Below are 16,326 nucleotides of genomic sequence, written 5' to 3'. Positions count from 1 at the left end.
ACAGCAGTTCGAGACATCAAGTTGCTCTGCCTGGGAAAGATGAGGCTTTCTACTCATTGGGGCAGTTCTACCCTGTCCTAGAACATCACTGTGTTAGTCCTGGGGGACTATAGAAACAATTTCATAGACAAACTCATATGTGTATAAGGAAGAGGTTTATATACAAGAGCAATTGAACATTGAGAAAATATTCCAATCCACTCCAGATCAAGTCCATAAGTCCGATATTAGCCCAAATGTCTGATATCAATCTATAAAGTCCTCTTCAGACTCACGAAACACATGCAATGACACAGACTACAGGAAGATCACAGGCCAGTGGGTGCAAAGTCTTGTGGATCCAGTGGCGGTAGAAGCATCTCAGCCTTGGCAGGGTCTCCATGTGGCTTCTCCAGTTCCCAGGGCACAGGCTCTATCAGCATAGTGCCATGTTTCTTGTCAGTAGAACATCTCTCAGGGAGTGAGTAGAGAGGGAGAGAGAGAGAGAGAGAGAGAGAGAGAGAATCTTTCCCACTTCCCAGAATCCTCAGGGGAAGGCCATGCCCACACAGAGGCCTCACTGGCTCTGATCTGATTGACAGACTAGACTCCACCCCTTCACTCTTAATCCTCTCAAGTCCCAAATTGACACCAGATTATGTAACCTCCAATCACTATGAGCTGGTAGCAACTCAATGGCAGTGAGTGAATGTGTATGTCTTGTGCCAAAGAAAGAGGTATCCATCTGCTTAGGAAATGCTTTCATCGCCTTGGACTCCGATAACTTAGTCCTACTCTTCATGGACAATGTCTAGGGGTCAAGATGGATGTGACAGTAGTGGCCTGGGATTCACTTGGGGGCTTAGATTGGCTTGTTACTGAGGACTGGTCAGTGAAGTCAAATAAGGAGGAGCCCAGAGACCTAAGCTCGTCTCTCTTTCCCAACAGCATCTTGGACTAGTTACTTAAAATTTTGTGTGCTATCTTGTACTTATTTTTCATCTGTAAATTGGGGGTGAGAATTGTTCCTCTACTTAGCCCATGCTGCCGTAGTGAGCCAACAGATTTAAAAGAAATGTGCCAAATGAACCACATTAGGCTTGTCCAGCCCCCTCTGCCTCATGGGAATCCCATCTATGTGTTTCAGGGGAGAACTGTGCTCCTTGGGATGCCTAGTGGCTGCTCTTTCCCAAACTAGGGTCAACTGGCTCTTCTTCTGATGTGCCTTTGGGTGAAGCCACACTTTAAGTCTCTCTGTTGGCAGCCAAGTGCCTGAACCACTTGTACCAACTCTATGTCCATCATTATTATTACTCATTCTAAGTAGTGTTGTGTTTATAAGTAGGGGTATTTGCACCATCATCGCTGAGCGAGAGGGATTTTGCCATCCATTCAGCTGCTGGTTCCTCTGTCTCCGAAAATTTCCTCCAGCTGGTGAGGGTAGTTATGTGGGCTCAAGGTTTGACCGGAGGGAGCCAGCTGGTGTTCAGAAAATATAACTGTTGGCCCGGCATAGCACTCTCTACTGCTTCCTCCCCGGAGATGTGTGCAGGGCTACTCCTCCCTGCCTGCAATGGAAGCACCCGACTCATGGCCGACTTCACTTTGGCATCTCCACTCTCCAGCCTCCTCTCTGGCTCCTTCTCCACATCTGCCCCAGTCCATTTGCCTTCACCTCCCTGCCTAGATGCTTCTGATTCTGTGGGTTTTTTTTCTCCTTTTATCTACACTCCCTTTCCGATTCTGACCAAATCTGCTGGTATCTACTATATTGATTGTCATTTACTTTCACTTATGTCGGCAGGCTATTTATACATTATTTCAGAAAAGTATATGTTAGAGTTAGAAGAGCTATAAAAAGCTTCCAGCGTTGTGTTGATTTTCATGGCCAAAAATATAAGTTAGATCCATATGGCTACTAAACGGCATTGCCAAAGTCTTAGGCCGAAAGAACCTGACTTTTACCACAGCAATCCAGTCCACCAATGATGAATTGCCTGGGACTCTGTTCCCGCCCGCCGCCATATTTAATTGACTTTCTCTCCCACCGTGGCTTATTGTCTGCAAATAGGACTCTTTCCTTGGGATTGTGGAGAATCTACAGAAAGGCCTTGTGACACTCCGACCAAGCTATTGTTACCACAGCCCCATGGCCATTCCTGCCCTTCTTAAACATCCCCATGGCTTCACAAATGGCAATCGGTGGAGTACCACCACTCAGGGTCAAATACTGGCCACTGATATCACCCGGCCTGATAGCTCGTGGTTCTAAAATTAACAGGAGTGCGATTTTCCAAATCATACACTGGGACCACTCACTAAATGTACAGCATGAGACTTAGCCCAAAAGAAATGTTGGGCTTAGGGTTGGGCTCTCCTTCTTCTGATGACAGTGACACACTGTCCAGCTAAGCAATTAGGGACCTTAAACCTCCAAAGCTCAATCCCCAAGGGCCTCTTTGCTGTCACGGGCTCAAAACGTCAACTGAAATATAAAGGCATTTTAATGGTGGCCAATCTCTCTGGTTGTATAAGGTAAGACTCTACCTCAGCCACTACATTTCCCAATGTATTACAAAAGATATTTCTTTATTCCCTTTTGCAAATGCTTCTTTTGAAGAGCAATACCCTTGAACTCAATTCCTTGACCGAAAGTCCATGCTTCAACACACCACTTCAATAGTCATGTCACCCACGCCCCTTCATGATGTCTGAGCCAGTGGGATAGCCTAGTTCGTGCACAGCTGGGTAGTGTTGTACACATCGGCACGCCCCAGACACCAGTCTCAGAAAGAAGTAAAAGCACACTCCCGAAGAAAAAGATACGCTCCAACATCGTTGGCAGAGCCGGATGTGTTTTCATGAAGATTCATCGTTCCACATCCTTGGTTTGCTCCCATCCGAAGTGCTTTCAGAGCTAGGGGTTGTTCTTTCCATGTCTGGGTTTTAGCAAGACAAACTTCCCCGACTTTACTGTCGGAGGCATAATGCCAACTGCCACGCAGTGCCCACAAGGACCCCGAAAGCATGCACACCCTGGCATCTGGGTCAGATGAGCCATGCTCCTGGTGACACATCACAAATGCCACGGAAGGAGAAACGCCGACTTTGGTGGGTTCCAGACAATGACTCCAGTCTAAATACAGGCTGTTTCCTTCCAAGCCCCCCTCCCCAGGCCTGCCGCAACGGCTCCTCCCCATGGGACAGCCACCGCTTGCTTGCAGGGTGAGAGGAGAGAACAGAAATGGGAACAATCTGTTTTGCAAGCACCGCTCCAGTGAAATTGTGCTTTCAAGCCTCCATCACATCACTCTAGTATCACCTGCAGTTGCTACCTGTTCAGATTCAGAGGTGGTAAGGGCAAGGAGGTGGGGGATGGGGAGGGGGGGCATGCTGATCTTGATTTGAAAAACATTAACCAAGATGTAGAGACCCAGGTCTACCCTTCTGCTGCGCAACAGTTTGAACTGAAGTTCAAATCCATTTTGAAACGAAAGAACAACAAAGTCCTTTGTGTTGCACGCTGAGTTGGGGTATCAGGCTTTTTTTGTTTGAGGGGGAGTGGCTATCAAGCTTTTATGTGCCCAGAAACCAATGCAGCGGCCAGTGGTGTTTCCTCAGTAGACTCCTCACCATCGAGGATGGAGATCTGGATTCCCTCCCAAGCCTAGTACACCCCAGGCCCAGGTGTCACCTGTCTCTCAGGGGGAGGTTGTGTGTGGCCATGAGGCAAAATTTCCGTAGAACTTCAGGACAAAGACAAGCCTGGTCGTGGAAGAAAATCTGGTCTGGAAATTCCCTTCTGGAAATCAGCCAGAGCAGCCCCTGTGCCTCCCGATGGTCTGGTCCTCTTCAATTAGGCAGCGTTGTGTTCTGGTCTGCTTGGGGCCGCCGTGAATCTTGATGGGAGCGCTTAAGGGAGATCCCTGTTCGAAGAGATAATTATGGTGCTCCTGGGTTAGACCTTCTCCGAGCACAAACCAGATGGCTTTCTAAACCCCACTTAGCAGGTAAATAATCTTTTCATCTTACCTAGTACACGGTGCGCTTGGTAGGAGAAGGCAGCCGCTAGCTTCAAGAGAGAAAATGATTTGACACAGAAGATTATGAAGGGAGACATTGGATAGGCGGGTCACTGATGCAGACCATCTAAAACCAGGAGTCCTCACAGCCGTTTTGATGAAAACCTTGTTTGTGTTGCATTATGGCTGATTTGCCGCCCTCGTTCTCTCTTGCTTTCTTCCCAGCCCCGCTAGTTGATTGGAAGGTGAAAGGCACTCCTCTCGTGCCTAAGACAAATGCGTCTTGGTGAAGAGTAAAACCAGCACATTCCTTCCCTTGCTTCTATGCCCTCTCAGACTGTCTCATAGGCCTGGTTTTCTGTATTCGGTATCACCATGCTCCTACTACCAAGAATTGAACAATATATATCATCAGTATCTATGCATGAAGATAAAACGCATTAAGATTTTATCTTTGTCTATGTCTTACCCAAAAAAAAGCAAACAAACAAACTAGCCTGTTACATTCAAGTAGATCTCAATTTGCAGCAACTCTGTAGGAGAAAGGGGGGGCTTCCCGGTAGGGTAACCTATGCCGTCAATCTTAACAGAAGCGTCTGTCTCCTTATGAATGGCTGGCTCGTGGGTTCAAATCAAGGCTGTGGACTAGTTCAAACTAGTTACTGCTGATGAAGCAAAATCAGAACAGACCTGAAGTTGATTTTGCGTTCAATTTGGTTATGCCAAGTGATAACTCCAGACTCAAAGGGACTCTGTGGTTTTCGGATACTGCAGTTCTCTATGGGAGTAGAAAGCCTCATCTTTCTTCCGTGGAGCATGCTGTTGATTTCAAACTGCTGGCCTTGCAACCAGCGGCCCGAAAGGACAACCAGATTGGGGAAAATTGCAGGTCAAAGTATTGGAATGGAAGACACAGAAATGTCTTCGAAGTGAGCCCCTTTCAGAGCCTGATATGGGAGATTGGGTTATTACCAGGGCCATGGAGAATGATACACATGCAAAGTCGGTTGGGGGGGGGGGGCGATGGGGTGGTGGTGGAAGGGATTTTGGCCGCCACTTTTGAACAGGGCACCATAGTTTCTGACTCTGCCTGTCAAGATATTGTGCTGCTATGCAATCCGCCTAGTGTCCTTGTTTTCTAAGAGAAAGACTTGCTTTCTAGCAAGGTGTTGCCCCTTAATTTTTCCCCTTCTGCTTAGCATTCTGGTTCACCCACCTTTTACAAAACTGAGTCGGTGCTGGCTATGATTTATTGATTCAGACTGAACTGAGAAGAACCAATCCAATGCTTTTTAACCAAATCAGTGATCCTTCAGGCAGAAAGGGAGCCCCCCTCAAGACCACCGCTACACCAGGGTTCCTTGGCCAAGCCTCATGGATGAAATAATCACTAGGTTTATAGTGTTTGGTGAAGAAAACATGAATCTTATCAGATCTCTGTGTTGTTTTTTTTCAGCTTGGCCAATAGAAACTTTATTACTTTCTTGCCGGTTGCCTTCGGGGCAGGTGTTTGCTGGGCTGGAGCTTTCAGAGCTTTTGGAGGCCTGGCCTTCTGACCCGCAGCTTTCTCTTCTGGGCAGGAGCCTTCTTGCAAGCGGTGGCGGCAGCAGCCCCTTCTTAGCTGGAACCTTCGCAGCACTTGCTTTTTTGGGAGAAGCCTTGAGGAGAGCCGCCCTTTGAGGCTTCTTAACCTCATACTTTATTAGCCGGTTCCTCGTTTTCTTTGCCTTCATGACGTTAAAACGATCAGAATCTGTCATCTTGGCTATCTTTTCTCTGGCTTCAATCTTTTTGGCCCATCTTGTGGCTGCCCATTTTGTATTGCTATCTGTCTTCTGCCAGGCCTGTCGGACAGACTTCTGTCGGGCACTGTGTGGAAACTCGAGGATGAAGTCAGTGAGCTGAGTGCGTTTGAAAGGCATGGCCCGCCTCCTTACTTGAGTGCAAGGGCCATCAACCAAAGCCCAGGTCTGATCAACCACATCTACAGTCGCGACCAGTTTCCCCGCATGAGGTCCAAAGGAGATGTAGGCCACCCGGCCAACCTCCACGAAGCGCCTGAACACCGTCTTGGCAGCATTCGGTAAGGAGCTCTCTGTGTGTTTTTAATGTTTGAATGCCATCTTGTATGTATACAATGCGATTGAGACATGCGAAAGCATCCCTGGCCCTGCACCATTGTCAAGATCCCTGATAAGCTCTAGTCTTTTATTATGGTCTATTAACTCGTTTCTTACAACCTGGGGCTTTATCACACAGCACCATGTGAGGCTATATTCTGTTGTTAGCCATAACGTTTTCACTGACTGATTTTCAGAATTAGATCACTAGACCTTTCTTACTCCGGAAGCTCCACTCAGAACTGTCTACCGCTGGCCACCCTTCCGATGTGAAATGCTGATGACAAAACCTCCAGCATCATATAAGCCGCCACCATAGGTGGCCAAGAGACAGGCGGGTGGTGGATGGGTACAACGTGGCATGACATTTTTATTAGTTCTGTCATTTGAAATTACTCAACTCAACCCACGTGCATTGGATATCTGGATTGTTGTTTCCGTTTTCTAAACTGTGGTCAAGAAAAGAGCCCAAGATCAGCAAGGTTACCTGCAGTGGGGTCAGTCTACACAAGGGTGCACTCAGCCACCGCCCCCCTACTTCTTAGTGTCCTTTACCTATGCTCTGTCCCCAGGTGTTTGCTTCAAGGACCAAAGAGTCCTCAGGTTTTCACTTCGCTAAGGTAAGAGCCAACGCCCCTTTCTTGTGGGAGTTTATAGTGCATTTACATACGTTTATGTACAAAAGAACACATGTGTGAACTTGGAGTGCAATCAGCATCACGCATAAGAGTTGTAGTCCCCAGAAGCAAGGCTAGGAGTGGGTAAGCAGTGCAGCGGGTATGCTTCCAGAAACAAAGTGGGTCTAAGGAGCTCTGGTGCTCAGGGACCATGATGGTTCACTGTCCCACTGCTAACCAAAAGGTTAGTTTAAACCCATCCAGAGTCTCTGTCTGAGAAATATGCGGCAATCTGAACCCATAATGATTAAAGCCAGAAAGAGCTCTGGGGACCTTTCTGCTCTGTCACTCACGGTTGCTATGGGTTAAATTCAGCCCAACAGCACGTACCAACAATAGCGTAGAGAAGGAAGAAATAATGGATAATGTGGATCAATGAAGAAGAGGGGCAGGGGCTCATTGGCCATGAGTCAGTCCATGAATCTCTGACTGTCAGGAATGTGGGCAGCAAACATCCCCGGAGGTATATAATAGCATTTTACAGTTTACACAGCACTTGTTCAGGCATCGGCACACAGTTGCCTTTTTGTGTTATGAACTGAAAGGATGTGCCACATGCCCACATTGTAAGTAAAGGATTTGAGGCTGAGAGAAGTGCGGGCCCAGATCTGAACTCCTCATAGCAAGCACGTGGCCGACGGAGCCGGAATCCAACACAAGGGGATGTGAAACAGTGTTTTCTCCAACAGTGCACACACCTGCTCTCCAGGTGGCCACCCTTTCCCCCAGAGAGAGGAATCTTTCTTGGCTGTGTTGTCAACGTCTCTTCACATCATGGCCCTTGCAATGGGTTCTTGAGTTCCAGGCTCACCCTGGGGTATGTCTTCTGAAGAAATTCCTTGCTGTGCTGTGTGCTGATGGCTTCTTCAGAGATCGTGGCTCCCCTGCCGTGGCCAGGGCCAGTATGTGGTTTCTCTGTCTACTTTTAGAGCAAGCACCGAGGGTACATAAGAGCTCTCCGTGGAGCTGGACCTCATGTTTCAAACTTTAGAAGTGGTTTCTGGCCCCTTGTTTTCCTGTCAGCCACCTAGTTTCCTTCCTACCCAAACTCCGACCACATCTTCTAGAAAATTCTAAGGAAAGGTCATCTTGATTTTGTAAACTTCAGGAATGCTTCGTGTCTGTTCTTGCCCTGCTTTATCTGTGAGTCTGCATGAGCCTTGAGCGGCATATCAATGTCCCATACTTCTTTGGGAGTAGGAAGGCAGTGGTGGTGTGGTGGTTCACTTCTTGCCTTCCATGACGGAAATGGTGGTCCGATTCCTGGCCAGTGTACCCACGCACAGCCACCACCCGAGCATCGGACGGGGCTTGTGTGTGGCTCTGATGCTAAGGAGGTTTCAATGGAGTTTCCAGCCAAAGACAGACAGGAAAGGAAGCTCTGGAGACTCCACGGATCACAACAACCCAATCCTCAACTCATCCTGGGGAGGGTGTCGGGCCCAGCGACAGTTTGTCCTCCTGTGCCTGGAGGTCCCCAAGAGAGAGGCCCACTCAAACAGCAACTGCAATGGTCCTTTTTGATTGCTCACAGTCGGGAACCCAGGGGCTCTTCATAAAGATTTCTACTTTCGTGGAAGCAGAAGTGGAAGCTGCCACCTCGACGAGAAGAAATAGGAACGTTATCCTGTGAGAACTTAGAAATAGAAATAATCGTCAACTAATAGAATTGATTCTCATTCTTTGCACAGCAGTGTGTGTGTATTTCAGGTTCTATCTGAAACCTCTCTTTCGTTACCTTTTCATCTTTTTCAGAAAGCGACATGGTGAACTTCAGAAACTAAATATACAGAATTGGCACTGGACAGCAATTCTGTTTCTTGCTAGATCAGCCCCCAAAGCTGTCCCTGTCCTTTACCAGTGTGACAGACACGATTAGCCCTCTGATCCGTTGTTGAGCAAATAAAACCCCGTGTAGCACAGAGTCCAGTGAAACTGAAGGAGATGGTTCATGTGGCTACAGCGCCTTTCACCTGTGCAAATTAATGGCACCATTCTGTAATATGTCTACCATTCTGTGATCTTTCTAGCAGTTCCGTAGATGCAGGCCAAATGAATCACGACATCAAGCCTCCCACTATTCAAGTCACGGGGACTATGGATTGACATAGGCTGGGATCACCCACTTCTCTTCACGACCAATTGCTACCCAGGTTTATTACCTTCTGCCTCAGCATTTGTTCACAGCGATAACCAGTTCCAAATTGTGCACTAAAGTTAATCATTAGACTGTGATTCTTTATAGAGAAATGGCATTCGTCACAGGGCCAGTGTTAACTGTCTAGGGCTCCGCGTGCGATTCTAAGCCTGGGGAAACTTTCTGCCATCTACCTTGGTTACAGACAATGACCCAACCACCAGGCCATCCTTCTGCGGGACAATATTATTTTAAGCTTAATGTTATGAGAAGCTGTTGTGCTCAGAGACAATGGAAATTATGCCTCGCGCCAATTGTGAAAGCCAGGGGAAATCGAGAAAGCAGCACTTTAATAAACAGGTGCTTCCTTGCCTCTTTAAGGAAAATCATATTTATCTGAGCAGTTTCTCGACATAATGCAATCGCCCTGTTTAAAAGGCAATCATTTCCCTCCGTTTATTCACTTTAATGAAATCACGTTTGTTCCTAGAAGGACCCCCCCAACTTTGCCTCCTGTCAACACGCTGATGTATGAAGTTGGAAGGGAAAGAGAGGGGGAAGGGCATTCCACACCGGTTCTGGGCTGGGTGGACGAACAGCTGGAGATTTAAATCGTTCTCTCGATTTTCTTCGTGGTTTTTACAAGAGCTAACTATAGGGGGCAGCAAATATTAACATGCCCGTAAGATCTGGCTGAATCATGAGAAGCACAACTGAGCTTCTCAGCCTCTTTCTGATGAGAAATGTCCAACTTTCTGATGAGAAGTGCATCACTTTCTCATGGCTTGAGTTTCAAAGTAAGTACATGAAATCTGGGAGGCTTGTTCTCCCCCCACCCGCCTTGTTGACCCAGAACGCTGATACTAAAGTGAGTTCAGGAACTCAAGAACCACACACTGTGTGACAATGGGGCACTGTATTCTCCATTTCATTACCTCGGAACTAGTTGAGGATGATTGTTATTTCCGGAAACATCTTCGGCCCTGATTGCACGCTGCGGTACTACAGATACTGTGCTCAGCTGCCTTCGGGTTGGCTCCAGCTCCCGGAGTTACGTGGGTTATGCTTCCTGATCCCGCACCATCTCCACAATCGGTTGTGGATTGGACACACCTGGTGAACCACAGGGTTTATTGTGGCCCAAGAGCCATAAGCTGTTCATCAGCTGATCTCAGAAGAGGCTCAATGAGGCATTTCTTCCCAGCTCATCTCAGTCTGGGAACTCAACGTGCACATTTCCTCTGAAGAATGGGCAGTGGGTGTTCATGAGGAGCCGGGGCTGGGACTCAACTCCAGGTCTCCAACACAGGTGATATTTCTCCCAGTGGCCTGCACTCTAAATCCTTTATTGAAAATCAGACTTCCTGTTGCTGAATTTCTCAAATAAGTTGTAATTTGCTTTTCAAAAGGACAAAGATGGTGGACACATATTACCCATTAGTAAAGTTGTCCTTGGCCTTAGGTTTATAATCTAAGGACCGACGAGAGGGATCGTGCCAGATCCTCTTTGTATAGCTTTGGGCTAATCCCAGAGGTGTGGTGTTTCCTCGTCATTCCTTTCTGGGAAAGTGTGTAAAGCAGAGAGGGGAGCTTCCAGTTTTTCTTCCACTTCAAACTTGATGCTTTTAATATCAAGCGCTATGAGGAGGCTAAAAAGCTCCTGAATTTGTTATAAGATCTGTAAGAATCCCCCAGTACAATGATTCATGATGAGAAGAGTAAGCTCCGGAGTTGTTGATAGAGTTATCAGCCTAAGAAGAAGGCACTGCACAAGGAAAGGGAGCGAGGCGTGGGAATGTTACTAGCTTGCAGAGAAACAGAAAGTTCTAGTGAACAGATGTTCAAAGTTCCCAATCACCATGGCCATGGCATCCCACCTCTAGCAAATTAGCAGAAATTAAGTGACCAGTGGCCAACAAATAGAAATCAGACCATTCCAAGTCAAGCATGCTGCTTTGAGAGCAAGATGGCACTATGTGGTGAAAGTAGAGATGTGCATCTTAGCACCAGCAACTGAAGATCCAGGGATCCATCAGAGAATCTCTCAAGCACGTGCCCAAGAGGATACAATCCAAACAGCCATCAGTTGGTACCCCACTGCTATCACTCACTCAGAATTTCTTTTAAAATGGACAGAGTCCTGGTGGTATAGGGGATAATACATTCAGCTGCTAACCACAAGATCAGCAGTTCAAAGCCAGCAGCCACTCCACCAGAGAACAATGAGGCTCTCTGTTCCAGTCTGGGATATCCAACCAGGCATTTCTGCTCTGACCCATGTAGAATCACTATCCATCAGAAAAGACTTAATGGCACTACATTTGAGGATAGAGACATTTTTTTTAATAATAAATATTTCCTGTGCTTTGTTGTTGGTTTTTCACATTCCATTCAAAAAGAAAAAAAGCAGCGGAACTCTCGCCCAGCGTTGTTCATTTTTCATGGACGGCATCACGCACTCTGCGTTTTCACTTTCATTCTGGAAATTCGTTTGAAGTCCACACTTGCCCGAAAGCAGGTTTGTTTGCCAGCAAGATGGAGCGATCTGTTTAACCCTGACCATTTCAGTCTTATCAACTCGTGATAAGAGAGAGTCTGGAGAATGTGCATGTCTGCATTCCACTGCCCAACACAGAGCTGTGGCCAGTGTTTGTGCAATAAATCAGTGACAGGCAAGGGCTTCCATCCGCAGGGTGCCTTCCAATTCCAGCTCTGCGCCGAAAATGAAAGAATCGCCTCTCTTCCCTGCACTGCTTCCCTCCCCCCACTCTGACAATGACTCTCCCTGTGGAGAAATCCTTCTGCCCAAACCAATGGGTTTTGGTGGATGCTGCAGGGGACAAGCTGTCTGGGCTGGAGAAGGTGACAAGATGGAACCTCTAAGCCTTTGGGCTGAGACCAGCAGAGGAGCCTGGTGAGTCCACAGCAATAGAACCCCACCCACCATCTTCCATCTCCTAAAGTCTATAGGCTGAGACAAAGAGAAGATACTCTACAAGGGAGGGTTCTTACTGCCATAGAGTCTACCTGCCCTATAGGACAGCACAGAACTTCCCTGAGGGTGTCTGAAACACTCTTTATAAGAGTGGAAAGCCCTGTCTTTCTCCCACAGGGGAGCTGGTGCTTTTGAACTGCTGACCTTATGGTTAGTAACCCAAGACGTAACCCCTGTAGCTCCTCACGGTGAGTATAAAAGTGAGTATTAAACCCAACTCCAGAGACCAAACCTAAAAAACAAACTCACTGCCATCAAGTGGATACCAATTCATAGCGACCCTATTGAGACAGGGTGGAACTATCCCTGTGGGCTTCTGGGTCTGTAACTCTTTATGAGAGTAGAAAGCCTCGTCTTGGTCCCGTGTCACTGCTGACATGGTTGGTGGTTTTGAACTGCTGGCCTGGCAGATAACAGCCCAGTATATAACTCCTATGCCACTAGGACTCCCCTCCATTCCAAGAAGCAGGGATAATTAAAATCATCTACAAGAGACATTGAACTTGAGATCTTCCACCTTTGCCTAAGAAGCTCTGATGGTGTAATAGTTTGTGCATCGGGCTGCAAACTGCAAGGTCAGCAGTTCAAGCCAGGGAAGGGATTCAAATAACTTAACAACCAGTTCACTGCCCTGATGACTATTGTAAATATATATTGAAAGGTAGTTTATTATTTCATACAGATAACTTAAGAACAATAACAAGGCATACAAAATTAGATTGCGTTTTAAGAAAGAGTTGTGCAGATGACTGCTAAGAATAAGGAATATAAATCTGTGATTTCCATATTGGGCAACCACCCAGCCACCCGCCTTAGAGACAATCCTGATTACAAGCGCCATTTTAACAACCGAGTCACTGAACGCAACAAAAAATTAGGTTTCGGTCCTGCCGATGCCATGTGCACCTGCTGAATCCCACCACTGGTTCCAACCCTGTAGCCACTCTTTGGGAGAGAGATGAGGTTTTCAGCTCATGTAAAGACCTACAGTCGCAGACGCCCCAAGGGGCTGTTCTGTTCAGCCCTACAGCCTCCGTCACTGTGAAGCACAATCAACTTGATGTCATTGCGTTTGCTTAAATGCCCAACGCCAAGCCTGTCGGATCTAAGAGCAGCTGGAGGGCATCATAGACTAATTCCATTTTGCTTACAGTGTTTCTGGACCTCTATGTTCTTTCCTCAACTGTAAATGCTAACCCATGTTTGCAAGGTCTCGCTCATGCTTGACCTGATCTGGCCTGGGAGAGTGAGGAAGGGCAGCCTGTGTCAGCACCCCATGGTCAGCAGGACCAAAACCTAATTTTTTGTTGCGTTCGGTGACTCGGTTGTTAAAATTGCGCTTGTAATCAAGATTCTCTCTTAAGGCAGGTGGCTGGGTAGTTGCCCAATATGGAAATCACAGATTTACATTCCTTATTCTTAACAGTCATCTGCACAACTCTTTCTTATAGAGGATGGGCCAAGCCACTGCAGAGAAGAAATGGTCGCCTACCAATATCAGCAGTTGTAGGTCAGCTTCAGGCAGGATGCAGTGGAAAGTAGATTACCTCCACCCCTCCCAGGTAGTCCAAGTAGAGGTCTCTAGGGGCTTGCCTGAGTTTGTCCGTGTCGGACAGTACTGGGTATTGCTCAGTCATCAACCAGGTCCTAAGTGCCATGGTTGGAAGGCCCTGGACCAATCTTGTAAGCTGTTCTATCTAACAGAATGTACGTATCCCAATCATGGTCCTGTTCCTGCTTCAAAAGTCCCACTTGTAACTGCCACCAATGTAGTCATCTGCCACCAGTCAATAATTTACAACAGCTTCTTTTGTTCCACACCTTATTTATTTATGTATAAATCATTTTACTGGGGGCTCTTACAACTCTTATAACAATCCATAAATCACTTGTATTAAGCACATATGTGCATATGTTGCCATAACATTTTCAAAACATTTTCTTTCTACTTGAGCCCCTGGAATCAGCTCCTCTTTTACCCCCCGCTCCCCGCACCCTCTCACCCTCGTGAATCCTTGATAAATTATAAATTACTATTATTTTCATATCTTAAACAGTCCGCTCTCCCCCTTCACTCACATTTCTGTTGTTCACCCCCCCCACCCCTGGGGGGATGTTTATACATCCATCATTGTGATCAGTTAACCCTTTCTCCCCCTACCTACCATGCCTTATTTAACTAGTGCCCTGATGGTGAAACATCAGATGTCTCTTTGGCCCCATGCTAATGGCCTCTCTCCTATATCCACATGCTATGTCTTTGTGTCTGTCTTGTCTTCTTCCCCTTTAAGACTCACCAAATGTTCTCCTTAATTTATATATATATATCATATATAATATATGTTCTATATTATATATATATATATTTCTAATTTTGAGTGAAATTGGATGCCGTCCACTAATGCATACAAAAAATAGCTCTGTTTTGTATACGTGTGGCTTATTTTTGTTTAAAAGATAACTCTCTCCCATGCTTTCTAAAGAATGCTCATCTAAGGAAAGAAAATTCAAGACACTGATTCAAAGCATGGAGGTTCTGAGCAAGATCGACACAGTACACCCCCCCACCCCCCCACCCCCCGGTCAGATAGGAGGGCTCATTGATTTCCCGAAGACCCCGGTCCTCATTCTGCAAGTAAGACATGCCTCTTCAGGAAACCTACAGTTCATGGACACTTTCAAGTGGTAAACTGCACCCCTCATTGATTCTAGGAGGTTGTGGGGCCTGTTTGAGGGCTGAAAACATCACTTTTGCCCACTTCCTCCTCGGGACCAGCTCCTGCTGGACATGGCCTCCTGTCCCCACATTCTAGCCTGCTTGCACTCTGAGACCAGCAATGAGCAGAGGCATCTGCGAGCATCCTCTGCTTCCTAGAGCCCCGTGTTCCTGGAAGAAAATAAAAGGCACTGTTGTATAAATAGCAGATAGATTATCTGCTGGCTGACAGCGGTATGGAAGGCAAGACTCTCTTTTGGGGGAGGAAAGGAAAATTGAGTGCAAAAATGGGAAGTGAGATTGGTCTAGGAATAGGGCTGTTTAAAGGTAGCTGGAAATAGCTGCCTAATGTGGACACGAAAAGAAATTGCTCTCCATGCAAATGTGCGAGCCACTTTTCATGTCACCAAACTGCCACACTGATCTGGCACTGGTCCAGAGATGAGTTAGAGTGAGTGGATGGCCCTGTGCCACGTGTGAGCTGGGGTATAGGTGAGGGCAAGCCCTAGGACCTTATGAAAGTTGACAAGCCTTCCGCCAGAGGTGAATGACTTCTTAGATTTATGCACATCCAAATAGGAATGAGAAACGGGGACGGAGGACTCTTCTTGTCCTCAGCATCTTAAACCTGGTAATGTGATCATTTCCTGATCTGTCCAAGTAAAGGTGGCCCTTCTGTGTCCTTTATTTGCCATCCATTTCCCTTGCAATGCTCTGCGAGCCTTTGGTTCTACCAGTGATACAGGGCATAAATGCCGGGATAGGGGTGTACGTATTTCTGAGAAGAATATTCTCTAAGGAATGTGTATTTTGATGATGCATCCTGTTCAGATAGGAGCATTGACTATCACCCTGGAGGGGTGGGTGACCTATGTCAGTGCCCAATTTGGATTTGCTCTTTCATTTATTTATTCATTTCATACTTCATATCTATATTACACTGCCTACTGTGGGCCAGGACTTTGTTAGGAGCTGGAGGGCTCAGTGAACAAGACACATGCATTAGACCATCAAGTAATTAATCTCTCTCTCCTCTCCCTCTCCTCCATTTCTCTATTTCTGATGTTACTGAATAGCACCATTAACGTCATCAGGATGTCCAAGCCACCATCTGGGAAGCCATCCTAGATTAAGGTTCTCCTGTTTTGGATTCCACGGTCTGCACTCTCTGGGTCTCGGCCAGAGGCACTGTACTAATAACAACAGGACACAGCTCTAATAGCAAACACATGATGATTATGCCTATTACTTAAAACATTGGCTGCCATTTAATTGTTCTTACCCAAGACTATAATTGAACGTCACAATCAACCTACTGAGGATAGGACACGGTCCCCTCCCCAGTAGGTATTTGAAAACTAAGGCTCAAGGAGGTTACCTAACTTGCCCAAGGCCTTGGGGTCAGTAAGTGGTATGATCTAGATTTGAACCCAAGGCATTTGGACTTCAAAGTCTGGGTTCTCTCGAGGATGCCACGCTGTTTGGTCCCATTCACCTCATCGCTCTGAGGTGATATTTTATATCTAAGTGAGGCACTGGGTTACAAATAGTAACTTTATGACTATAAAGAACACCTTCATGGTGAAACACTTAGACTTCAGAGGAGAGAATGTTAAACCGCTGCCTGGGACAGCTGGGAAAAACCTTCTCACAAAAGCCTCTATTATAAATTTCGGTTTC

General features: G+C 46.6%; 1 protein-coding gene and 1 pseudogene across 45 annotated transcripts in view; one reads left to right on the top strand and one right to left on the bottom strand.

Annotated features, from left to right (window-relative positions):
* PTPRD (protein tyrosine phosphatase receptor type D) overlaps positions 1-16,326 on the top strand; it is a 995,611-nt gene that overhangs the window by 392,778 nt on the left and 586,507 nt on the right. The window lies entirely within an intron of this gene.
* Positions 5,431-8,563, bottom strand: LOC101643617 (annotated as a pseudogene).

Source organism: Echinops telfairi, unplaced genomic scaffold (assembly GCF_000313985.2).
Source record: "Echinops telfairi isolate 266 unplaced genomic scaffold, ASM31398v2 ScPeMD7_25;HRSCAF=90, whole genome shotgun sequence".
Classification (NCBI taxonomy): domain Eukaryota; kingdom Metazoa; phylum Chordata; class Mammalia; order Afrosoricida; family Tenrecidae; genus Echinops; species Echinops telfairi.
This window is presented reverse-complemented; position numbering and strand designations above follow the sequence as displayed.